Below are 26,392 nucleotides of genomic sequence, written 5' to 3' on the forward strand. Positions count from 1 at the left end.
CGAACACCTAAAATACATATTACTTGTATTTGTCTATGATATTCCAATAAAGCTGGAGAAGAAACAGTACACCATGAGGTACTGATCACGTTGGCTATCATTAATTGCTAATTTAAGAAATAAACAAATGTTCTTGAATGTTATTATTAAGAGACCACCTTTAAATTTTCATTATATCAACATTTAAATCAGGGTTTCTCAACTCCATACTACTGAAATTTGGGGCCAGATTATTCTTTGCTGAGGAGTGAAAAGAGACTGCCCTGTGCATTGCAGGAAGTTGAGCAGCATCCCTGGCCTCTACCTCCTAGGTGCCAGTAGCACTCCCCTTCCCTACAATGTAAAAACATGCCTGTAGACATTGCCAAATATCCCTAGGGGGTGTTTGTGTAAAACTGCCCCCAGTTGAGAACCCCTGCTTTAAATAATATGAACCAAGGCTTTCATGAAGTATTTTGCAAAACCCACTGAAACACATTATATATTAAATTCCCATAATACTAAGGCTTTGAGAAAGTGGATGATTTGCCTGAGGTCACACAGAAGGGAATTCAGGGAAACCAGGATTGAAGTTCAGTCTTCTGGTGTCTCATCCATGCTAATACTCCTCCTCATCCTGCCTCCTGCCTCCATGTACTATGTAATCTCAGGTAGGGAATATATATATATACACACACACACACATATATACACATATATACATATATATATATAGAGAGAGAGAGAGAAAGTGAGAGAAAGAGAGAATGAGTGAGAGTGAGAGAGAGTAGTGAGTTTACTACACCACTCATAAGGCAATTCCGGAGATGAATAAGTCCAAATACGTTGACATGGCAATATATTGCATGACTTGTATGGATTGACAAGTAATTTCTTTAATGTATATTCTAGTTTAGAGTTATAACACACATATGTTTTACTCTTAAAATAAACTTGTAATCTCCAAAAAACAAGTGTCAATATTTCCAGTTTAAAGACAAGCAAAGCAAAGCTCATTTGAGTAAGCTGCCTGAGGATGCACAGCTATGTAATGGTACGGTTGGGATTTGAACTGACCTCTGTTTGATTGTAATCTATCTTTCTTCTCTCACCTCTTTCCCTTCTCTCCATGGCTGATGCCTAGACATTTCCATTATCTTAGGACAATAAGCAGGTGTTACAGCTCCTTAAATTTTTCTGAGGAAAAAAATGAGTCCTTCATAGGTGTTCTGCTTAATTCAATTCACATTCAATTCAATTAATATTTATTGAGAGTCTTCAGAGGACTTGAAACTGTACAGTATTTTTAATGAGGTAGAGTTTGCAAATTTCAATCTCTTTGTTTTAAGAAACTTTGAGGATTATTTTTCCCCTTGCTTTTGATAGATTCTTACCACCTCAGTGAACATCAAAGTGCATTCAAGGGCGAAAGGCCTTCTTTTCTGTTATCTAAACTACTTATGTTTTTTTTATTGTGGGGCTATTGATGAAGCATTAATTCATCCAGTTTCGCTGTCTTTAGGAAGCAAATGTCTAATAAGAAGAAGCACTAATAATATTAGTGACTTCAACGCAAGTTGTAATCCCCTCTGTGTGTTCGCCACTTTTATATTTTGAATTGTCAAGAAACTTTGGAGCACAAAGGAAACAATGGTATGGGGTTTTAATTTTCATGATTTCTAACTTAAATTTATCTAATTTGTTCCTTTACTACTTTACTTATTCATCAAATATAATGAAGTCAGGGACACGGTGCACAGTGATAAAAAAGAGACAGTTCTTCCTGTAATGGAGCAGACAACTGAGTGAAGCACACAAAGGCATGTAAATATGGATGCAGGAGAGATGGTATGACAAAGGTCTGTGTGGCATGAGTGGAAGCACATGGAAAGGGCATCTATCCTGGATATGGAGCACACAGGGATGCCCTCCATGAACACTAATTCACAGTTGAAGGATAAGAAAGAATTATCAGAGGTGGGTGGAATCAGGACCAGCATATGCTCAATTAAAGAGTCAAGAAAAAATTATGCCACTTAATGGAGGCAGCAGAAGCTTATTGTGAGTGGAGAATAAAGTGTAAAACACACACACACAGAAAGAGACAGAGAGACTAGCAATAAGTGAGGCTGAAGGGGGACACAAACTGGAATGTGAAAGCCTTGTTTTACATGTTAAAGAGGCCATGCCTAATAGAGCCACTGAAGAGTTAAAGTAAGGGTCAGACCTGTGGCCGATGTTGGTTTTGGGAAAGATCCCATATGCTACATGATGGGAGATGAATTGGCAAGAGACAGGCCCAGAGTGTCCAGTTCAGATGAGAGGTGAAAATGCCTTGAACCAGGGTGATGTCGAGGAAGTGGAGATAAGGGGCGAACGTAAGTGGGATGAAAGTGGTGATGCCCTGGACCAGAGCAATGTCAGCATGATGGTGATAAGAAGGCAGACAGAAAAGGAAAAGAGCCAATTTTCAGGCAAGGAAACAGGAGAAAAATCGTTCTGTCATACATGGATCTCGTAGAAGGGATGCCATAGTAGAGGTTTTGGAGACAGACAAGTATTCCATCCCAGCCTGGTGACCTTGGGCAAGTTACTACGATACTGTGTGCCTCAGTTTCCTCATATATAAAATTATGACAATAATAGAACTACCTCATAATATTACAAGGACTCAATAGAACAATATATAAAGCACTTAGCCCAGTACCTGGCACATATAATCTATTCAGTAAAGAATAGTTATTGTCATGATAGTATTTTTTTCTTTCTGTTACATTAATGTGGTCTCTGATATGAGGGGTGGGAATGAGAGTGAGGGTCATTTATTTCTATTTTGTATTTACTGGGGAGAGAGGTTGGGTGGATTCCCTGAAGTCTCAGCGTTGAACTCTTAGGATACTGAACTAAATAGTTCTTCTCTTTTGAATCCAGTTTTTGCTCCCCTCATCCCATCCTTTTCCCCCTCTCCTATTGAAACATGTGGAACTGCAAACCTCACCCCAAGGGGGACTAAGACCAGGGACACATCTTGTTACCTTTGAAACTGGTTTCAGTTTTGGCTAAAGACAAAGTGCAGACAGTACGAAGGAGGATGGGAGTGGTGGCATGTCTTCAGGAAGGTGCATGAATCTCTTTGGGTGATGCCTTGGGAGAAAATGAAATTCTGCAGAGGTAGGGTGGGCCCTGGGAGTCAGGGATCTTCCTCACCCTGCCTCCTAGTCCCAATAAGGAACCTTAAACCTGCATTTCTTATTTCTGTCTTTACAATACCCTGAGATATAGAAGAGAATGGAGCAGAGCATGTCAGCCCAGGAAGATCTTAATAGACCATGACATTCAATAGCCCTCCTCTATTTCCAGATGCAGAACCAGAGGCCCAAAAAAGGGTTGGAGCTTATTCATATCAATTTCATGATAAAAAATAAAATTAAAAAAAAAACAAATTGCTTCCTCACTGAATAAAAACAATTGTACCTTCTATGTGCTAACCTTCATAGCAGTTCATCTGACTCTTTCTTGTGTTGTATTTCTTTTCTACCTCTTTGTATAAACATGTATACATTTTTCTTTTTCTCATCTCTAGCCTGATAAATCCAGGGAAGTGAGGTTGACTCTGTTTTTTTTTAAAAAATTTTTATTTTTTTACCTCTACATTGTACATAGTCTGATATATAGAACCTTGTGCCAGACAAAATCTTAATAATTAGAAATTAACTGTTAATAATGGGAAGCAGGTGCATCAATTAGAATGACACACAAAATCTGCATTAGAAGGAAGAGAATCTGAAAGTATGCCTCCAAAGAGCACCAGGAGCATTGTATTAATCACTTGATCTACGCTATTTTATTTAAAACTTGTTGGGATTCTAGGGAGCTTCTCAAGTTCTGAATTTGTATAACCAAGTTACACAAATGAGTTGAGTGGATAGGAAGCCAAATGCTGGCTTTATTACTGAAAGAGCTATATGAAATGTGCAGTAGGCTTCTTCTGGAATTACATGTGCCCACTTGGTCACAGCAATCATGGACATCCCCAGGTCTCTCTGGCATGGCCAGGGCCTTTACTGCCCGGTTCATTGCATGGCAGAGGGCACACCCAGGCAAAGGTTCTGTGAAGACAGAAAGATTCCAAGGAGGAAAGGGACGGTGCTGAGCTATGAATACAGCTCCTTGTTCCAACAAGTTGTGTGAGAGGTGGAGAGGACCTAGAAATGTTTGATCATCGGCATCTTCCACGTGAAAACACAGCCCCCCACCCCAGCTGGCAACAGTACTCTCAATTACTATAGGAAACAGTGCAATTAATTTTCCCTTAATACAAAGAAGAAAACAAAAACAAAAACCCAAGACTCATCCAGTAAGGGACTTGCTCTAGGTCGTAGGGCTGGTAAAGAGCAGGGCCCTGATTTGAAGCTGGGCTGTCCTCAGGTCTAAAAATCTGCTTTATTTCATCACTTCCTCTTCCTCTAAGGTGGTCATTCCAATTCCCTGTGTCAACTAAAAGAAAATTCTTTAAAAGGATGCTGATTTATTGACTCACCACCTTTATTCATAGGGTCATGTTGCTGGCATTTAAATGAAGACTGATGAGGGCAGAGTATTTGGCAGAGCTCTGTTGTTTGAAGTTCAGGGGGAAATTTTCTTTGTAGCTGAAGAGAGTCAGAGAATATAAATTGTGAGACGTAAGGGAAAATGATTCAAGACAGCAATGGCTGGTGTTGCTCCCCTGGAGAGAAAGTGCCCTTATTGTGTGTGGCTGAACCGGATGGGCTGGGTGAAGACTCCTCCACTCAGTCTTCTCTCGTTGGCTATTGACTCATCTTAAAAGTAAAACTGGGCTGGGCACGGTGGCTCACACCTGTAATCCCAGCACTTCGGGAGGCCGAGGCAGGCGGATCACAAAGTCAAGAGATCAAGACTATCCTGGCCAACATGGTGAAACCCCATCTCTACTAAAAATACAAAAATTAGCTGGGCATGGTGGCACATGACTGTAGTACCAGCTTCTGGGGAAGCTGAGGCAGGAGAATCGCTTGAACTCGGGAGGCAGAGGTTGCAGTGAGCCAAGATTGTGCCACTGCACTCCAGCCTGGCAACAGAGGGAGACTCTGTCTCAAATAATAATAATAATAATGATAATAAAAGTAAAACTAGTACTTTGTTCAGCAACAAAACTAGAAAGTAGCATCTTTTTTTTGTTTGTTTGTTTGTTTTTTGTTTTTTGTTTGATAACATAGGGGTCAGGACTTATGACTAAATCATCTGTTTGACATTTTCCATACTTTTCTGAAAATATCCTCTGTCCATAAGCAGGATGGAACATAAGAACCTATGTTCTGTGTTCATATCAACCAACCTTATATCTGACAGGGCATAATGTAATAAAATGGCATCTGGAAGGGGCTCAGCATATGGTACCTGCTGTCAAAAAACTCATGGGATCCTAGAGCTTCTGACCTCTCAGAGCCTCTTTTTCCTTATCAATAAAATCATTAGATTTGTGCCTTAACCACTGTCATTGAAAACAATATTTACAAGGCTGGGCACGGTGGCTCTAGCCTGTAATCCCAGAATTTTGGAAGGCCGAGTCGGGTGGATTTCAAAGTCAGGAAGTCCAGGAGGAGACCAGCCTGACCAACATGGTGAAACCCCGCCTTTACAAAATATACAAAAGAATTAGCCAGGCATGGTGGCATGTGCCTGTAATCCCAGCTACTCGGGAGGCTGAGGCAGGAGAATTACTTGAACCCAGGAGGCGGAGGTTGCAGTAAGCCAAGATCACACCACTGCACTCCAGCCTGGGTGACAGGGTGAGACTCCGCCTCAAAACAAACAAACAAACAAACAAACAAACGAACAAACCATGTTTAGAAAACAGTAGGTTAAATGCTAGAACAGAGCAGTATCAAAAGCACAGGTCTTGAAGGTGAGTAGACTTGGTTTTAAATCTTGGCCATGCTACTTACTGGTGGTTTAAGCTTGAGCAGTCATTTAGTCTCATGGAACCTCAGATTTTCCATATGGAAAACATGGATAACATTTGCCCTCTCTCTTCTTCTGCTGATGCACAAGAACAATGTAAATAAGATACTTTGCACAGTGTTTGACACATAATAAATGCTCGCTAAATGGTAGCTTATTTCATTATGGTATTATTAAACAATATTATCATTTGGTCCCTAGTAAATATGCATTTATGGGGTAGCATTAAACAGAGAGACTTTATGAGAAGCAGCCTCATAAAGCTCATTTTTAAAAGCTTTTTAGAGATATTGAAGAGGGTATTGTGCTCCATTATATTACACATTTTTCCTTCAATTAGGACCTAGGAACAAAACTGATTTCCAGCTTCAAAACAGGCAAATAACTGTTTCTTCTTGGGAAGTAGTATTTCAATCATGTAACTAATTGCATTTCCCTCTTTGTTTTCTGTGCTAGGAAGCTCATATTTAAAGTTGGACTATAAATTAATACTTATCTAAATACCCTTTAATTCAAAGATTCGTTATACCAAAGGGAACACCAAGTCCCAAAATTATTTATTTTGTATATTTAACATGAAAGATTGTTCCTCCAAGTCTCAAACTCTTATTCCTTGACAACTACTTTTCCGAAAATTGTTTCCCTTTCTTCTCATCTGGCTTCTTGCACTCTAGATGCCTCATATTTTTAATGTTTTTTACCTGCATCGTGTCATTTAATACCACACAAATGCTGTAAAACATGATACTATTATCTTCACTCTACAGCAAAGACACCTGAGGCTTAGAACAATTAGAACTAACTGATATACTAGTCTTTCGCCTTCTCATCTCACTATACCCTTTCCCTGAATGATATATTTATATGATTTAAACAATACCACTGAACTACACCAATTTTGTACCTATAGCATTGAACTCCCCTTTGAACACTAAGTATTATTTCCAAACAACTACTAGATATCACTCATCTTTCTTTTCCCTGTAGACTTGTTCTTGCCTACCGTAACTGAATAATTTATACAATAAAAATTTTGAGCACTCATGTTTCCGGCACTATGCTATGTGTTTTATAGGTATTATCTCATTTAATCCTCACAGTAATTCCATAAGGTGACTTGACCATTATTTCTAGGCAAAAAGTATATCATTTGCCCAAGGCTACCATCAAGCACCTGTTGTAGCCACTCTGATTCAGGAGACAAGACCTTAAACCAATAGCGTTTCCCCAGGTCATGGTGAGCTAGAAAATCTCTCTTTATGTCCTCCTTCTTTCTTCCCAGTCATATGCAACTAGTCATCCAGATCCAGTAATTCATAAACCAGTGATTCTCAAACTTAGCTACACATTCGAATTACTTGTGGAGCCTTACAAGCTATTGATACTCTGCCCCATGACCAAAATTTCTGATGTAATTGGTTTGGGCTGTGTGTGGGGTTCCAGAGTTGCTAAAAGCTCCCTGGGTCATTCAATGGACATCCACATTTGAGAATAACTGATTAATTCTCTAAGTATGGATACCTGAGTCATCATTCTCACTTCTCCTGACTTAGCACTTGTATTAGTCCATTTTCACACTGCTGTAAAGAACTGCCCGAGATTGGGTAATTTATAAAGGAAAGAGGTTGAATTGACTCACAGTTCTGCATGGCTGAGGAGGCCTCAGGAAACTTACGGTCATGGGGGAAGGCAAAGGGAAAGCAGGGCACCTTCCTCACAAGGTGGCAGGAAGGAGAATGAATGCAGGAAGAACTATCAAACACTTATAAAACCATCAGATCTCATGATAACTCACTCATTATCACGAAAACAGCATGGAGAAAAATGCCCTTATAATTCAGTTACCTCCCTGGTCTCTCCCTTAACATGTGGGGATTACGAGGATTACAATTCAAGATGAGATTTGAGTCGGGACATAAAGCCTAATCATATCAACTCTGGTTTCACCATTTTCTCCCAGATGTCACAAGGCCCTAACCCAGCACCCTGTCTCCCTTTTTATCCCTTGCCATCCATCTTCCCTGATGACTGTCAGAGTGACCTCAATGAAGCACAGATCTGACCAGCCCACAACCCAGATTAAACGTGGCAATGGCTTCCTACCACCCTTAAGGCATGTTCATCTCCTTATTTTTACCTGCTAAGCTCTTTTCCTTGAGCAGATCCCATACTCTTGCTACAGCCTCTGCCCGAAAACCACTTTCTGCATTTAGCAATGGTGTAATCCATTCTGTGGGCTTATGTTTACATGCCATCTGTCTTTGAGATATTTCCTGTATAACTACATCCCTAAGGAAATCAATTGCTCCCTCCTCTGCGCTCTTAAAGCACAAAGCTGTTAAAATACTGATAACTGGCCGGGTGCGGTGGCTCAGGCCTATAATCCTAGCACTTTGGGAGGCCGAGGCGGGCAGATTACCTGAGGTCGGGAGTTTGAGACCAGCCTGACCAACATGGAGAAACCCCATCTCGACTAAAAATACAAAATTAGAGGGGTGTGGTGGCACATGCCTGTAATCCCAGCTACTTGGGAGGCTGAGGCAGGAGAATCGCTTGAACCTGGGAGGCGGAAGTTGCTGTGAGCCGAGATCGTGCCATTGCACTCCAGCCTGGGCAACAAGAGTGAAACTCTGTTTCAGAAAAAAAAAATAATAATACAAAAATAAATAAAATACTGATAATTTTACACTAACTAGGCTGTGCTAGATTGTAAGCTCACTGAGAGCAGGCAATGTTTCATTCATTTTTCCATCCGATGGGTACAGCACACAGTATAAGGGAATTGCTTTAAGGAGCTAATAATAACAGTTATTGAATAAATAAAGAAATAAATTAATAAACAGTTGTTCTTTTCAAATGTAACTCTTTTTTATATTTTTTCTCTCTTTAATTCAAGTAGGATAGTTTCATCTCTAAGAGAGATTTCTAAAATGGTACCCCATGGTTGGCAACCAGAGAGTTAAAGGTCTGGCTCCTGGCATCTTACACAAATTGTTGCACGGATTTTGAGAAAGTGGGTTAGCCTTTTGACACAACAGTTTTCTAATCTGTAAAATGGACACAGTGATTTTATGAACTTATTTCACAGAGTCATTAAGAGAGTTTAATGAGATAATAGCTGTAAGACACTTAGCATAGTATCTGGCACACAGTAAGTACTCAAAAATTATTTTTATTTTCTTTTCCACAAAGTCTTCCTTGCTTATGAAAAGCCTCAGTGATGTCTCTCTTTTTCTTTCTTGTTTGGATTTATTTACTTAATAAATATTAATTGAAGTTCCCATACATGACATATGCTTCTCTAAAGTGCTGTGAGATATATGTCTCACAATTATTCACTGTCAATTAATATTTATTATTTATGTATTATTAGATTAGTTACATATATATATCAGTGGAGAGGACCAGTATTGCCCTTAGAAGCTTACTTTCTAGTGTGGGAAATGAGATAAAATACACAAAACAAATAAGATATATAGAATACATGATGGAGGTATTTCTATGGAGAAAAATAGAAAAGAGAGAGAAACAAAATAAATGTTGGGATAGGATTTTAATTTTAAGAAAAGTGGTCAGGTATGTCTTTGCTGAGAAAGTCTCATTGGAGTGAAGACCTGAAGGAGATGTGAAAATCAGCTGTGTAGGTTTCTGGGGGACAGAATTTCAGATAGAGGGGACAGCAGGCAGGCTAGTGTGGCCAGAGCAGAGTGGCTGGGATGGGGGTGGGGTATAAGTGATGAGTTCAGGGAGGGAACAGGGAGTATGGTCCTTTCAGTTGTTTTAAGGTCTTTGGATTTTACTCTGAATAAAACGAGAGACCTTTGGAGAGCTGTGAGTTCAGGAACAACAAGTCTAACAGGTTTATTAGGATCACACTGGTGACTGAGTTAAGACCAGGCTGTATGGGGCAAATACAAAGGAAGAGCCTCCAAGAAGTAATCTGGATAAGAGAAGACTGAGAGTTGCAGCAGGCTGGTCACAGGGCAGATGGTGAGAAATTGCTGCATCTAGGATGTATTTTGGGGGTAACACAAACCAGTATGCCATCAGATTGGGTATGAGGTGTAACCAAAAGAGGCTTTTTGTTCTGAGCAACAGGAAAGATGAAGTTGCCATGAACTGAGACTGGGGAGTCTATCAGAGGAGTAGGTTTGGTGGGGGAAAATGGGAATTTAATTTTGAAACTGATAAGTTTGAGACACCCAAGGAGAGAGAGCGAGTATGCTGTTGTATATATCAAGCTGAAGTTTAGAGAAGTGGTACAGAATAGAGGACATTAGAGCTATTGGTATGCGGGTGGGATTTGAAGCATGAGACGGAAGGAGGTCACCAAGAAAGTGAATGTATATAAAACAAACAATGTGTCCAAGGGCTGAGTTCTGAGATACTTCAATAGCAGAAGATGATGTTGACAAGCAGAAGCCAGCTAAAGAGACTGAGAAAGTGCTGGCAGTGAAGCACCAGGAAAACCAAGAGATCATGTAAGATGTCTCAGATGCCAAGTGAAGAAAGAGTTTCAAGGACAAGGAGGCAGTCAACTGTATTATATGTTGCTAATCAGTGAACCAAGATGAGAATTAATGTTTGACTTTTGTGTTTAGCAATGTGGGTGTCAATCATTATTATAATAATTAGGTTTATATATAATAACCTTGATAACAACAATTTTGGTGGAGAGGTGGAGGTGAAAGTGTGATTTAAGAGTGATGAAGAGAAAAAGAGTAGAAAGCTTATTCATGAGCTGTGGGTTTTATACAAGTTACAGAACTTCAAATCCTCCCTACCTCTGTTCCTCCCTCCCTCCTTTCCTCCCTCCTTCCATTTCTCCCTCCCCTACTCCTTTCCCTTCCCTTCCCTTCGCTTCCCTTCCCTTCCCTTCCCTTCCCTTCCCTTCCCTTCCCTTCCCTTCCCTTCCCTTCCCTTCCCTCCCCTCCCCTCCTCTCCCCTCCACTCCTCTCCCCTTCCCTTCCCTTCCCTCCCCTTCCTTCTTTCCTCCTTTCCCCAATCTGTAAAGCGGGATGATAATATCTTTTTTATGTATGTAAATCATGACAATATATGATATGTCATCAATAAAAGACAGCCTCTTCCTGCTCTTTTAGGATCCTATGTCTTGTGTTCTCAGTGGCTGTGATAGGATTTGCACAAGTAGGTGTCGATTAAATATCCATGGATGGAGACAAATTAGGTCCTTAATTCTGCTTCTGACCCAGGTGCCTGGTTATTTGTTTGGTGCAAACAGCATAGAGTTCCTGTTAAAGGTGATAGCTGAATGTTGGAGGCCACTACCAGCTTTTCAGGAAAGAAGCCTTTTGGCTCAGAATTTCATGGAGCTTCTGACTGTAAATAAAAATTGCATTGACTTCTGCTTGGAAGTGGGGATGGGAGGTCTGAGAGTAAGTGCACTCTGTCCAGGGTAGCCTCCTGCGGAAATGATTTCCAGAGCAGAGTGCCAAAGTGCTTTCGTAAATGACTCTGGCTCACCCCTTTCTCTATCTTCTGCCCTGTGTATACAACATTTATAAAAATAAACATTTGCTGGAGGCATTTGGGAGGAAGCCAAGGTGAAGCACCCAGCAAAAGAAACAGATACACCAGAGAACTCAGAACTCCCAAGAAGAATATAAGCTTTCAGAGGAGGAAACAGAGGGACTAGCGGATGTTTGGGAGGATGGTGATAGGAGAGGAATGTATGTTTTAGAGTTTCCATTCTGTCCACTCTTGGCTTCTCCTTTCATTTGCCATATTGTTATGAGTGAATGAGAGTGAATGAACTTCTCCACTGGACTGCATGATCCTTGAGGGAAGGGACTCTCAAATGAGTACTCATTTCTGGATTTGGGTTATTTATCCAAATATAATACATTTATCAAGTACCTACTTCATGCCAGGAACTCTGCTCCCTACAACCACATTCATCATGCATTAGATGCTCCATAGTTAAGTGAGCATTCCTTCACCCTTAAAAGTTAGTACTGCATTTGCTCCACTGGGCCCAGTGAACATGTCATCTCCTCATAAAAGCCAGATCTAAACTCCCACCCTAGGCAGAATAAGGCTTTTCCTCCTGTAAACTTCATGGCTTTTCAGATTTCCCACTGAAAGCTCTGTAATAGAAGCTCACTGAGTGTGAGGCTTGGCTTTGCATACCTGTCCACCCCACTGCCTAGAACAGTGGCTGGCAAATAGCAGTTGCTATGGTCTGAATGTTTGTGCACCCCTCCCTCACACTGCAAAATTCATATGTTGGAACCTAGTACCCAACATGATATAATAACATTAAGAGGGGAGGCCTTTTGGGAAGTTATTAAGTCCTTAGGGCTCTGCCCTCATGAATGGGATTAGGGCCCTTATAAAAAAGGTTGAAGAAAGGTGTCTTGCCCCTTCCACCATGTGAGGATCAGAAAGTGCCATCTGAGGAACAGGCCCTCACCAGACACTGAATCTGTTAGTGCCTTGACCTTGGACTTCCCAGCCTCCAGAAATACAAGCAACAAAATCTGTTGATTATTAATTATCCAGTTTAAGCTATTAATATTTTGTCATAGCAGCCTGAAAAGATGAAGTCCGCAGGTACTCCATTAATATGAACAAATTATTAGTACCCAATTCCTCATTATTTTAAAGTCAAATATTTTGAGTCTGTCTCTATTACTACGCTGTGAACACTTTGACGGGAAAGGCAGTGCTATTTTCTTCTTAATTTTTTCATTTCACGGCATAGAGAAGTGACTTAGTAAATGGTAATGGGATAAATGTATAACCAAACCTTCACTGTTTTTTATGAGTTTCTTTTAAATTATTCTCTGCTTTATAAAATCTAACATGTAATTTTGTTACACAAAATGTGTATTACAAAAGAGATACAGTCAAAGTCTCTTGCCGAGATAAGGGTACTACAGGGAGTGGTGGAAGGATGTGGTATGTGTGGTATGACCCAGACGGATGCCACTAACAAGAATGTTAGAGGACGGGCCATGAAAGCTAAAGAATGAATTTCAATACATTGCGTAGTCAAGCGATAAGTAGTCCTGAATTTGGCAAGGGGTGAAGAAACAGGTGTTTATTCAGACAAAGAAAACAGCATTTATTATAGCATATAAGTGATAAAGTGAAAGAAAAATAATAGAAGTTCAGGAAAACGATAGGAGTTCAAAATACCCAAAAGGTAGATTGCAGGTGGGCCGGTGCATCCAGTGGAGAGAAGGCACAGAAGTGAGGAAGTCAGGGACCATGTCAAACAAAGCCCTGTTATTCATGAGCAGGTTGGCCCTTGCCCGCTTTCTTTTCTCAATGCTGAGTCACCTATTTTCTGCCCCAATCTTCATAAACACACACAGGCATTAGTTAGATAGGTAATCTACCAGAAAGACAAATGAGCTAATATCAAGAGAAACTAAGTCAGTTGAAAATATCTGGAAATATCCGGTTCGTAGAACTGAACCTAAATTCAAAATCTCTACACATTTTTTTTTTAAAGACATAATTTTACTCTTGTTGCCTAGGCTGGAGTGCAATAGCATGATCTCGGCTCACTGGAACCTCCATCTCCCGGGTTCAAGTGATTCTCCTGCCTCAGCCTCCCAAGTAGCTGGGAATACAGGTGCTCTCCACCAGGCCCGGCTAACTTTTTGTGTTTAGTAGAAACGGGGTTTCACCACTGTGGTCAGGCTGGTCTTAAATTCCTGACCTCAAGTGATCCACCCACCTCAGCCTCCCAAAGTGCTGGGACTACAGACGTGAGCCACCGTGCCTGGCCAGTCTCCACACTCTTAAATCCAAAAAGCAGCAGTAGGAATGGAAACTAGATAACATATTTTATGCCGATTCTAATTAACTGGTAGTGGATGTCTGTGGTATGTTTTCAGTTTGTGATCCAACTGTGCTCTATAGAAATGAGATGTCAGATTGATTCACCCTGATGCCTCAGGAGGGCGAGGGGGAAGAGCAGGCAGCCCCACCTGTCATGCATCCCGCATGCCCTGCAACCGCATTGTGCAATTCTCAGTTACACCACGCAGATCTCTATTTCTCAGTGAATTCTTTCTAAATGATTATGATTCTTCATTTATCCCCTTTCTTTGTTGGAATACTTCTTCACTATGACGCATACCAGAGATTTTCCTAGAAATCCAGAAAACTGCTAGTGCGGGCCAGTCAGGCTAGTGATTACGAAATTCTCCAAATTCAAAAATGGTTCATTTGAATCAGCCAAACCAAAGAAAATTCTTACCACCAATTCCCGCCCACAGATTTTTTAAGCTAAAGTGAATTAGGGTTATCCAATTACACATATATTAACAGTGATTACTACCTTAAGATGACTGCATTTCATTGCCATAGGCAGCAGTTGAATTATCCAAGACTTAGATATTGAAAAATGTATGCAAGCTAAGGTGTCAACCCTCCCATACTACGATATTGGTGATATTCGTACTTTTCTGTAGGTACTTACCACGTATTTTCCTGCCATGATGATAGCACATTTCACTTAGCAGCTATTTTGTAAATATTTATTGAATGCATAAAGAAATGAATTAATTGATGCAACAAATAGGTAAATGAGTGAAGGCAGAAATTAATTACACTTATCTAGCGCTAATGGAACTTTTTGAGGAGGAGAACCATGTATTTTCACCTTTGTGTTGCCTTGGAGGCTAGCATGTTACCTAATATGTAATTTTAAAAATTAAACATACATAGATTTATTGGAATATTATCACTCCTAGTAGATTATATGTCTTTATGTACTTTGGACTATAGTCCATGGATATGGATTACATTCCATGTGCTCTTTAAAATTCTTCACAGATTCTAGCACAGTATCTGGTGTTTAGTATGGTTAGACCTAGCAATGTATGTTTTATGTCATCTTTGGGATTTGAATTTCTCCACAAGTGGTTCATGAATCACTTGTGTCACAATATTAATATTAGAACCCTGCAGAAATCATTATTAGTTCTGATTCCAAGACAAAGCATGAGAATTTTTAACAAGCTTGTTGGGTGATTCTGGTGAACAAAAGTTAGAGTATCATTTTCTAAACTAAGAGCTACTTGAGGATAGAACTAGGTTTATGCACCTTTGACTTTCTTGTAATGCAGCATAATTCCCAGCTCACAGTTGATCTTATTTATTGAATGTAGGAGCTTTCAGAGTAAGTTACCTGCTGGCTGTGATGACTGCTGATGTGGTTTAGATCTGTGTCCACCTCCCCTCCTGCCCCCTACCAAGTCTCCTGTTGAATTGTAATCCCCAGTGTTGGAGGTGGGACCTGATGGGAGGTGATTGGATCTTGGGAGTAGATTTCTTATGAATGGGTTAGCACCACTCCCTTGGTGCTGTTCTCATGGTAACGAGTGAGTTCTCGTGAGTTCTGGTTGTTTAAAAGTGTGCATCTCTCCCTTCACTTTCATGCTCCTGCTTCTGCCATGTAAGATGCCTGCTCCCTCTTTGCCTGCTGCCATGATTGGAAGCTTCCTGAGGCCTCCCCTAAAGCAGAAGCTGCTAAGCTTCCTGTGCAGTCTGCAGAATCTTGAGCCAATTAAACCTCTTTGCTTTATAAATTACTCAGTCTCAGGTATTTCTTTATCACAATGTGAGAATGGACAAATACAACTGTCAAATTGGTGATGTACTACCAAGGTAGTCAAATTAACAGGTGATCTCAAAAGGGTGAAATTGTGTATCATATTTGTTTTTGCTGAAGTGCTTCTGGAAGTTAGGAGAGAGTGCCTCAAATTTTGTGAAACTAGGAGTTCCCAACACTGCACATGGTCTGGGACCTTATCTAAGGAATATGCTCCTAGTATTGTTGAGTTCACTAATCCCTGAACACAACAATACCACCTAATATATTGACATTGATCAGACTCCCTGTAAACAGACTCCAAGGCTGAGATTTGTGTGTTAGAAGTTCATCAAGGGGTGCTTTTGGGAGATACACCTTTGGGAGTGTGAAGGCACTAGGGCTGGGCAAAGGGAGGAGTTGGGTCCCATGAAGTCACAACAGAGGCTTCCATGAGTCCCACCAGAAGTGCTGGAGCTGGGATGGCCTTCAGAGTTGTTCCACATGAGGCAAGAGGGCCATGTTTTTGTACCCCACATTGAAGAATACTGGATATGGGCTGGCCCTGGGAAGGGGTGTGACCTAGGGTGAGGAGGCTCCCTGCAGTAGAGAGCAGTTGGTAGCTGGAGAGCTGAGAGTGAACAGCAATCCCAACATCTGGGAAAAGGAGTCCCTTTTCCCAGGTATCTGCATGGAGGTATCTGCATGGCACATCACTGCATCCAACATGTAAATTGTCTACAATAACCATTTCTGAAGAATTTACAGTTTGAAGATAGTACACTATGTTGCAGTAAATCATAGGATTTGGAGTCAGGAATAATGAATCTAAATCATACCGCTTCTTTTTATTAGCTGTGTAACCTCCATAAGTCACTTAAGTTTTCAGAATCTCAGGCTTTTATTTGTAATAGTGGTGTTTGCCAATGCCTGGCTCCTGGAAGATGATACATACAAGCACCTCTGCCTCCTCACCCTTTCCCCTTAAAGGTTATTTAGCGTTGACTTAACATTCATTCATCTGTCAGACAAGCCTTTTTTGATTTGACTAATTATGTATTTGTAAAACTAAAATGACTTGGACGTAGGTACAGTTGTATCCCTTGAGCATGTTTACTAAATTGGTATCTTTTGGAAAAAAAAAAAACTTTATTTTATTTTATTTTATTTTGAGACAGGGTCTCACTCTGTAGTCCAGGCTGAAGTGCAGTGGCATGATCTTGTCTCACTGTAACCTCCGCCTTCCGGGTTCAAGTAATTCTCCTGTCTCAGCCACCAGAATAGCTGGAATTACAGGCATGTGCCACCAGGCCTGGCTAATTTTTTGTATTTTTCTGTAGAGACAGAGTTTTGCTATGTTGGCAGGCTGGTCTTGAACTCCTGATCTCCAAGTAATAGGCCCACCTCAGCCTCCCAAATTGCTAGGATTACAGACATGAACCATCACACCCAGCAGAAAGAAATAACTTTAAAAGGAAGTATATGGATAGGCTTTACATCATAATGTGATAAAAAAAGTAATTAAAGGAAACAATATGAAAAATATTAACCACTTATTTAAAAAATATCTGAGTGCCTATATCCTATGCTAGCCCTATTCTGTGTGCTTGGGATTTATCAGTGAACAAAGTAGATGGAAATCCTCTCTTTTTCAGAGCATACCTTCTAAAAGGAAACTAAAAACAAATTTAAATAAATACACAAGTTTGTTAGAAAGTAGTAAGTATGGGGAAAACAAGGATTTAGGGAGGATGCAAGTTGCAGTTTGAAATAGGGTCATCAGAGTGAGCCTCACTGAAAAAAATGGGATGTGAACAAGCATTGTAGGTGTTATGGGAGTCAGCTTTGAAGAAGAGTATTCTGAGTAGAGATCACAGCTGGTGCAAGGATCCTGAGGCAGGAGGATGCCTGTCATATTGGAGGAATAGCAGGGAGTCAGACCTTGAGATAAGTAGAGAAAGTAATCAAAGTGTGGTGCTTTGACTATCCTAACCTCTTCACCCACACACAATTCAGGGCCTACCCTCCCAAAGCCATTCCTAAGACCTTCCCCAAGCCCCTGCTCTGCTGGAGTAGCCCACGCTATGTTAACGTTCATTCCTCTTCTCTTTCTAACTCCACACATGGAGCAGGAAACTACAAACACCATGGAGTACTATTATTCCAGTTTTCCTCTTTTTCTATAGAAACCACAATAGTGCATTCAGTCTGGAAAACATCACTAGGATAGAATAAAAAACATACACACACACAAAATCTAAGTTACATAGAAGCCTAGAACTGACATCCCCAAATTCTAAGTTTCAAACACAAGCCTGGAATTGACACCCCAAATGAGCTTCCACAAGATAGCTCAAGGCCAGTCCTCATCTTGCTTCAATATGTCCATGATAGCCACTAAGAGAAACTGATCTTGTATGTTTCCACAGCTTGAATGTTTCATCCTGGAGTGGAATTTATAAAATGGAAAGAAAAAAAATGATTTGTGGTATAAGTAACAATGCTGCCTCTCAGACATATTCCTCCCCTGTGATCTGGATTCCATTTGGATTGAACATTTTCATAGATGTACACACACAGGGTGGTTCCCATTGCTTAAATTCATACTCATAACTCAGCCTTAATATCACAAAAGGATCTAGTGATGGATCTCACAATCTTGTAGAGAAAACTGTGCAAGATTTTAATTGAAGTCCTTGACCTCCAAATCTTCTGTGATTTCATTCCTGAGTATTTGTGAAGAAGGAAAATTCTGGATCCTTTTCCCCATGTTCAGGAGAAGCTACCTAATTTCAGCTCTTGAAAGCCAGAAAACCTGCATATTTGCTGGTCATGATTTGGTGCATTTAATAGTGTGTAGTTCCTTCTGAAAGACCTAAATCTTGTTATAATATTTCTGATGAATTATCCAAAACACATTTTTGTTCTCTCTGATTTTTCCCCAGTGTCTCTAAAAACCATTTTGACAAAGTTACCAAATAACTGAACTTTTTGTCAAGATGCTTAAAATTCATCAAACTCTTTTTTATCTGTAAGAAAGAATCCTGTAACTGGAACAGAATGACAAAGATTTGACACCTGGCACTTCCATGTATTAACTTTGTGATCTGAAGCCAAACACTTAAGCATTCTGCACTACAGTGTCCAAGTCTGACTAAGCTACTTCACAAGAAACTATGCAACTGTACTGTGGAATAAGCTTTGCCGGATAACTATAAAGTGATATGCAAGTGAAAGAGGCATTAAGGTCGGCTGCTGGTGGTCATGAAGGTCTCCTTGTCCCTGATGTAAAATTCTATGACATACAGAGCAATTGCTTAAATTTTTCTAATCCTGTAAAAAAGCAAAGGCACTCGCATGTGCATTTTCTTATTCTACTCATATTATGTCTGTTTCCTTTGGGAGTTAACCCCTCTGATTCCCAAATCTATATCTTACAGCTCTTGAAGTATCATCCTGTTTCTCACTAGGAGAACCAGTTTATGTCAGCAATTAAGAACTCAGACTCCGGGGCCAGAAAGACTGCAAATTCTTTCACTCACTAGCTGCTGTGGGTAAATTTATTCACTTCTCTAAGGCCAAGTTTTACAAAGTAAAAATAATAATGGTAATTACTTTATAGGATGTTGATTGTATTTAATGAAATAATGCATATAATTATTTTAGCATAGTGCCTGCTACATAGCAAGTGCTTAAAATTGATTATTGTTGTTGTTGTTGCTGTTGTTATCAATATTATTATTTAACTATAAATATTATATAACTCTATTTTTTAAGTTAGGCATTGAAATTTTGTCTGCCAAGAAAAATGACTCTGAGTCATTAAGGTTAAAATATTTACCATGAATATAATGTTGTTAATATATTTTTCTCATAGATCATCATTTCTTTAAAAAAGAAAGCCATTCTGAGGCATTATTCTGATCTCTGTGTTAAAAGGGGTTTGGGGTGGAGGATGGTGGGGAACTGAACCATCAGGCTTAACTGAGAATCCATTGTAATTAAGGTGCTGGGCTAAGAATAGAATTGAGATATTTGGACTCTAATCAATATGTACTTAAAAGAGAGAGGCCTTTCAAGTGGAAGAGAAAAGGGTATTTGACCAGCAATTCTTCTGCTACCATGTACACTGCTCCCTCCAACTTCTCTACCAAAATACACATGTAGAAACTTCGATGTCCAGGTTGCTTTTACTAGCTATTCCCAGTTTGTCCAGCTCTCATTACAACCTGATGCCTTCTTCCCTGAGAGATTTAAAAAAAAAGCTTGAAGTTTATGCAAGTACTTTGTTGCAATACAGATCCTGATGAAATTTATGATCTTGCAGACTTCTGTTTGAATCTTAGCTCTGACATTTACATTAGCTGTGTGACCTTGAGAAGATTCTGAGCATCTCTTGACATATTTTCCTCCAATCCAATGTGATGATTAAATGAGATAATTGAATCTATCATTTCTTGAGTGCCTATCATTCTTCTTGTCCTAGGCAAGGTGAGAGGTACCAAAAAATCTTTACTTGGAGTCCAACTTTAGGAGAGATGTGATATGTATATAAATCACACTGTACTATAATGCACATAAGGATGACTTAGTAAGTGATAGTTGTTTTAATATTGTTATTATTATTAGCAGTAATAGTATGATCATGATTATCTGCTATTGAAGAGCAATGGGCAAGAGAAGACAGATAGGTTTTCTAGGCAATGGGAGCAACCAGAGCAACTGTGTTTGGGCTGGAACCCAAGATGTAATTGGGACACTAAATGCATGTGTAAAGCTGGCAACAGTTAATAATTGGAAAACTCAGAAGGTAAACGTTGAGTCTTAACCCTACCACCACTCCCCAGTACACACAGGTAAGTGCAAAACCAAAAGTAGAAGGTGAAGATTTTGATTCACCTCAAAGCAGCGCATTTTCCTGCATCCTTATAGCTAGGACTTATGCCTTAATCTTTTCTCCTGAGCAAAGGGATTATGGGAGAGAAGTTCAAACTTCGAGCCTTTCTGAGGTGAGAGGGTTTAAAGAGAGCATCTCTGATTGCCCCTTGGAAGTTTTCACAGGTTTCTTTTTCTCTAGGTGTGGCAGCTGATGGGGTATAGGATACAGCCTTGCTGTCCGATACGAAACAAAGGAGTACAGTGAACTAGGATGCCAGAATATCAAAATGGAGATTGGCGTGTTTGCTCAGTTCCTTCTTTGTTTTATATTTGGAGAAACTGAAGCTCAAGGAGGGGAAAACTTGGATAAAATCATGTAGCCAGAAGGTAGTAAAAACTACAGCCAACAGGAACCCAGGATGTGTGGCTCAAGATTGAACGCTGTTTTTTGGCCATATAACACAGCTGTTTGCCTCCATGGAGCATATTACAAAAGAGTGTAACTGAAAAATGCCTTAGATACCCGAGGCGTCTCATTTTAGAGATGGGAATACTGAGGCCTGCAGAGAAAAATGGACTTGTCTAAGGTAATAGTGAATAAATTGCTGCATTTCAATTAGAATTTAAATCTCTGTACTCGAACAATATACTTTCTAGTGCCCACTCTCACACTGTTGCAAAAAGCTCATGGGCTGGAGAATTTTGGAAGCAGTCTCCACTCCTTGAGGTTTTCTGCCTATAGACCAGGAGTTAGCCTTTGAAAGCCTTAAGCTTGTGGTTGGCCATGCTCCAGGCTGGCTGTATGCACATCCCAAGTGGCAATTCCCATGAAATATCTCACAAAAACATGGTGGAAAGGAATGAGATCTTTTATTAAATCTGTTTTAGGCTTGTTGCCTGCTGGACTATCTTGGCCAGTTCAACTTCTTCCTCAATTTCTTGGCTCTTAAACATAAAGTACAGGTGCTGAGCTTGGGAGTCCAGAGGACTCTAGAATGCTGACCTCAGTGTGAATGATCTTGAGGGTGCTCTTTGTACGTAGAGCACCTATTGACTGAGTGTTGCTGGCCAGAGCTACCTACAGAGATAAGCCATTCAGCTCCTTGGCCAGGTACTAGTGAAAGAACCACAACAAACAAGGGCATCTGGAAACATGTAATCAGAATTGGCACACTTGTGGGAGAAATGCAGTGCAGTATATTAAATTATTTCTGCAACCACAGCTCTGTATCTAAAAGGGAAAAAAAATCAAACATAATGTTTCATATTTCAATTTTAAAAGAGGGAGGCTTGGTTTTAACGTCAAACACAGAGTTCAGGGCAAGGCACACAGTTGGATTTGTAATTTATTTACATGTGCTTATTTATTTATTTATGGCTAACCAAGTTCCACAAAGAATTTGAAGCAAAGGATTTGTATTTTTTTTTTCCTTTCCAAGTTTGTTTGGGCCAATAGTTGTCATTGAGTGGCTTATCATTGCACTAAAAATTTGGGGGACAGATAAAAGAAGATGTGTCATTCTTGGCCTCAAGGTCTCATTCACAGGAAACAAAGATAGAATTATGATGATGATGATGATGATGTACACAATGTTATGGTTTATAAAAGTATTATCACATGTGGTAATCTAATGATCTTCTTAGGTGATACTGCAAGCAAATATAATTTCCTCTAGCTTACACAAAGTACTAAATTGACATGATGTAAAGAAAGGAAGAATGGTCTACTCAGATTCACTTGACTGATAGGTGGTAGAATCAAACCTGGATTCCCAGAATTTTTAAATTCAAAATAAAATCCTTGATTGACCAGTTCAGGCACTGAGACAGAAAAGAGGAAGAAAGGCTGAAATTGTTTCAAAAGGCTTTATGAAAGAGATGATATACGACTAAGCAAGAAAGACAAATAAGAGTTTGTTTTGGTGGAACTGAGAAAGAAAACAGCAATGCAACGAATGACTTCTCCCTTCACAGAGGAAACTGACCAAGTTTAAGCACATTCCATATCTACTTGGTGTTAAGTGCTTCCTGAAGCTCATCCACTTGCCTTGTTTGCTAGCCAGAATAGCACCACAGGTGGTTCAAACTAGCCTGATGGTTACAAAGCCCAGCTTTCACCTTTTCCTGGGTGAGGGACTAGTTTTGGTAATGGCCTCCATCAGGCCCACTGCAGTTAGAGCCCCGGAAGCTCCAGCCTTGATGGGATCCATGGAGCCTCTGGCCGCATACACAGGCTGGGTGGTAAAACCCTTTTCACATTCACCTGGATGATACTTGGTAGAGTCAAACCAGGAATCTACCCACCAGGAAGACTTTAGTCAATGGAAAACAGGAACAGAGAAGGACATTGATAGATACATTTCTTTTTCCATTTTTCTATCCTACCTTTGTCAGGCTGTTTTGAGATGCAGCAGCCTTAAAGGACCAAGCAACCAACTATGTTTTCTTGAGAAGCTATAGTCGCCTTATAATGGCTTTCCCTTAAAATATTATGTTCGCTTATTTCTAGAACATCAGACTCTCCTTGTTTTTCTTGTTCTTTCTGCTCACACCTTAGTCTCCTTTGGAATTCTTAATATTGAAATGCCCAGGTCTTCGTCTTTGGACACTTTCTTATCTAGGGTTAATATTTTTGGGTGAAAAAGCATTCTTATTTCAGATAAATATAAAACATTTTATTTTTTAGCCCAGACCTGTTTCTTGGACTTTCAGATTTGTTTATTAAATGAACTGCCTGATCAGTATTTCTTTGCGTATGTCTAATCAGCATCCCAAACTTAACATGACTAGAACCCAACCTTTTATCTTCCACACATACAGCAAATAAACAAACTTGCTCTCTAGTAGTTTTCCCTACCTCATGAAGTGCCTGTTCTAACCTGCAGTTGCTAGAGTAACCTTTGACCTCTTTTGTTCAACATCCCCCATCATCTCCAATCCATTAATGAATACAGAATTCATCCACTTATCCCCCTTCCACAGCAAGATGCCATTGTATTTTGCTAGATTAGTGCAGGAGCCTCCTAACAAATAATGTCTTTGCTGCTATCCCATTCCCCTAGTTTCAAGGCAGGAAACTAAGCAGCTTTTTTAGAACATAAATCAGATAACAGCTCTCCTTAGCTTAAAACTCTCTTAAATTTTGCAACTTGCTCAGACTGGAAGCCTGTCCTTAAAATGGCCTACAAATGCCTCTCCAATCTGCCTCCCCATGATGTCAACAACCTTTTCTTTTCTGTCTCCACACCAACTATCTTAGACTCTTTGTCCCTCTTCCAACATGCTACGCTTGCTCTTTCCTTGGGCCTCTGCACTCACTATTCCTCTGACTAGAGGTAAGGTACCATAAATATGTGCCTGGGTCACTTCGTCACCTCTTCAGGTCATTGCTCCAAAGACATCTTCTCAAGAAAGCCCTTTCTGACCACCTTATATAATATTCCCACTGAAACCTTGTCTCATTTTCCTGCTTTATTATTTATTTATTTATATTGATACATATTTGATGTACATATTTTGGGAGTACATGTAATAATTTCATACCTTCATACAATCCTAATCAGGGTAATTAGGATATCCAACATCTTAAATATTTAGCTTTTCATTATGCTAGAAACATTCAACTTATTCTCTTCTAGCAATTTTGAAATGTGCAATCAAATTAATGTTAACTATCATCATCTTATTTAATTTTTTTGCATACAATTTCTCCCATTAAACATGTGACTCATTTCACTTATTTATTTGATGTATTGTCTATACCTATTCTCTTATTATAAGCACTATGAGTCTCAGGCCCTCCTCCAGCCTCCTATCCTCAGCCCTGAGACAGTGTCTGGCACATGGAAGATGCCCAATAGATATTTGTTGAATGAGTGAGCACTCTGTCTCTTTACCCTGAGTACTCTGTGATTGTCTTTCCTTTGGGATCAGTGTTTCCAATTGCTGAGGTGATGAGAAGGGTGTGGTAAAATGCCTTTATGGTCATCGCTTGCTACTCAGAGCCTCAACGGAAGCTGCATCCCCCACCACACGTGCAGGAAAACACAGCACATCCTCTGCAGCATATCTGTGAATCTGGCCCTTAACAAAGAGCAAGAGCATTAACATGAACATAGTCCAGACTTACAAAAGGCTGTCTCTGACCTATCAGTCCCTTCCCTCAAGGAGCTTGTAGGCTCATAGGGCAGGTAAGGCCTTCCCAAGCAGCTGGTATAGTGTGCTGATGGCAATGAGTTACAGAGTGACATTTGCACATGCAAAAGAGAAGGGACAGTATTGGAAAAAGGCTTTAAGTTTTCATTTGAACCAAATGGTATTTCAATGAGCAAAAATAAAATGAAAAGGGGACATTAAAAAAAAGATATTTACTAGGGGACCATGGGACTTGAGAGAAATGGATTCTGGAAACTGCGGCTGAGCATCTGAGTTTATTCAGGTTCTGAAGGGCAGCATTATGAGTGGACCCCCAAGATCAATAAAAGCCTCACAGAGCCAGTCATTTGGTGACAGTTTGTGAGAACATAACAATGACAACTCTTAAGAAAATAAAAATGCATATGTCAAAATGTGTATTTGAGGGAAGTAAAACGTTCTATTTGGCTTCTGTACCAGGGCTGGTTAGTGAAGAATGAATAAAGCAAGTCTTATTATTATTATTATTATTATTATTGCAATGATAATTCATGTGGTTGCTTGTGTGGAGCAAGGAAATTCTTGTGTAAATGGCCTTTAATAGAAGTTGATGAACATCTGGACTCTTGTGTGTCAGGTTAGCTTGCAGATAATTTTACTTTTTAAGTTACTGGCTTTTGCGCTCATCCTTTCACTTTTTAAAAATTGGGAAAGTAAATGCACTTTTAACAGGACAAGCAATTTACATTATAAAATATATTTTGTGGTTCTGTTAGTGAACTGAAGCTCTAGCACAGGTAGCTTATATGCCAATTCATCAAAATATATCTGTCCTCAAATAACAGACAAAAGGATCTAGGACTAGAAGATAATAATTTTGAACCCCTGCCTTGCTAATTGTTAGCTGTATGAACTTAGTTAGACACTCCTTCAAACCTTGATTTCTCTCTCAGTGAAATAGAGAAAATACTAAGGCTATTTCTAGGAAGATCCAATGAGATAAGATCTAATAATATGAAGTGCTTTGCAAATTATAAATCTGAGTTTGTCTAGAAAATTTGTGTTCCTATTGCAGTTATTGCTTATATATCAGTTCTTCTGTCCCTTCTTCAGTGTCCTCATTGAGAGATGCTGACAAAAATCAGTTGCATTTATATATACTATTAAACTATTTAAAAAAAATTAAGAAAATATTCTCATTTACCAATAACATCAGAAATAAAATAAAATACTTAAGAAAAATTTTAACCAAGGAAATGAAAGACCTGTTCAGTGAAAACTGTAAGATATTGATTAAAGAAGTTGAAAAAGATACAACTAAATGGAAAGATGTTTTATGTGCATGGACTGGAATAAGTAATATTGTTAAAATATCCATACTACCCAAAGCAAGCTACAGATTCAATGCAATCCATGTCAAAATTTCAATGGTATTTTTTCATGAAAATAGATAAAACAGTCCTAAACTTTACCTGAAACCACTAAAGACCCTGAATAGCCCAAACAATCTTGAGCAAGAACAAAGCCGGAGGAATCATACGTCGTGATTTCAAACTATATTACAAACCTATAGTAATTTCAAAAATATGGCATTGGCATTAAAACAATAGACATATGAACCAATGGTACAGAATACAGGACCCAGAAACAAACCCATGCCTGTAAGGTCATATCTTTGACAAAAACTCCAAGAATACACAGTGATGAAAGTCTTTAAATAAATAGTGTTGGGAAACCGGATATCCACAAGTAAAAGAATAGAGCTGAACTCTTATATCACAGGCAAAACTTAGCTAGAAATGAATTAAAGAATGTAAGACCCGAAATTGTAAAATGTGTACACAAAGACAT

At 39.5% G+C, this 26,392-nt stretch overlaps 1 long non-coding RNA gene across 1 annotated transcript in view; it reads left to right on the plus strand.

The window, feature by feature from the left end:
* Nucleotides 1–10,257: 10,257 nt before the first annotated feature.
* Nucleotides 10,258–26,392, plus strand: part of LOC112608370 — a 33,508-nt gene continuing 17,373 nt past the window's right edge. Inside the window, exon 1 of the long non-coding RNA XR_003115983.1 lies at nt 10,258–10,442. This is a non-coding gene — a long non-coding RNA (uncharacterized LOC112608370). The remainder of the gene's footprint in view (nt 10,443–26,392) is intronic.

The sequence above is a fragment of the Theropithecus gelada genome, chromosome 15 (assembly GCF_003255815.1).
Source record: "Theropithecus gelada isolate Dixy chromosome 15, Tgel_1.0, whole genome shotgun sequence".
Classification (NCBI taxonomy): Eukaryota; Metazoa; Chordata; class Mammalia; order Primates; family Cercopithecidae; genus Theropithecus; species Theropithecus gelada.